Here is a 1,373-nt window from a genome sequence, read left to right as displayed (position 1 = left end):
GATTCTCTCTCTCTCTCTCTCTCTCTCTCTCTCTCTCTCTCTCTCTCTCTCTCTCTCTCTCTCTCTCTCTCTCTCTCTCTCTCTGTCGCTCTCTCTGTCGCTCTGTCGCTCTGTCTCTCTGTCTCTCTCTCTCTCTGTCTCTCTCTCTCTCTCTCTCTCTCCTGTACAAGCCCCTACCCACAAATACACACATGCTGTGGACACAAATGGATTTTGGTGCCCATATAAAGCTCTATGCATGTGAGAGACAGTGAATGACTAAAAACAACTATTATAGTTATATACACTTACAGACAAACATCACACAATAAATAATATACAGTTATAGACTCATTTTAGACCGGCTCATCTCTGTTTATTTCGTCATGTAAACATCAGTGAAATCTCGACCAACAGTTGACAACAACAGACATAAAGATTGTGTCTCATGCTATTAGACTTCTGACCGTCTGGCACATCTTGTATTTTATTCTGCCCGTATAAACAGGCAAAAGGCCATCCGAGGCACAGCGATTCCTGGAAATGACATAAACATAGCCCATCAGATCAGCGCTTGCTGTTTTTAAAGCTGCGTCTGACGGAGTGAAAGAGAGAGAGAGAGACCAAAATAAAACATCTGCTACAACTAACTCCATCTGTTCCAGCCGTCATTCCTTCGAGAGAAACACGCTCAACATGACCCAGGGGGTTTAAACCAAGGGAACAACGTGAAGAGAAAGAAATCAAAACGACGGATTGTAAGAGGAAAGAGTTGCCAGACACCAAAAGCGAATATGACAAAGCTTAAAAATATTAAATGTGTGTGTGTCTGTTGATCTTACAACAGATTGATCCTATATACATATCATTTACGGGTGAAGTTCTCACACACACACACACACACACGCACACACACACGCACACACACAGGCACACACACAGGCACACACACAGGCACACACACAGGCACACACACACACACATACTTGCATATGTGGTTTACGAGGACTCTCCATAGACGTAATGATTTTTATACCGAACAAACTGTATATTCTATTACCTAACTCTAACCCCTAACCCTAACCCTAATATCACATAAAACCTTTGTCTTTTTTTCTTTTAAAAAAATTATCATTTAGTATGTTTTTTAGGCATTTTAGTTTACGAGGACACAGGAAGTGTCCCCGTAAACCATGTTTACGTTGTTATAGACATGTTATTACACAGTTTTGTGTCCTCGTAAACCATGTATACAAGCACACAGGCACACACACAGGCACACACACAGGCACACACACACACACACACACACACACACACACACACACACAATGAAAGCAGAAACACACTTACACACATGCTGGTGAAAATCTGTTCCACACACACTTTCTCTC

Source organism: Triplophysa rosa, linkage group LG2 (assembly GCF_024868665.1).
Source record: "Triplophysa rosa linkage group LG2, Trosa_1v2, whole genome shotgun sequence".
Classification (NCBI taxonomy): domain Eukaryota; kingdom Metazoa; phylum Chordata; class Actinopteri; order Cypriniformes; family Nemacheilidae; genus Triplophysa; species Triplophysa rosa.
The sequence above is the reverse complement of the archived record's forward strand: the minus strand, read 5'-3'. Positions refer to the sequence as shown.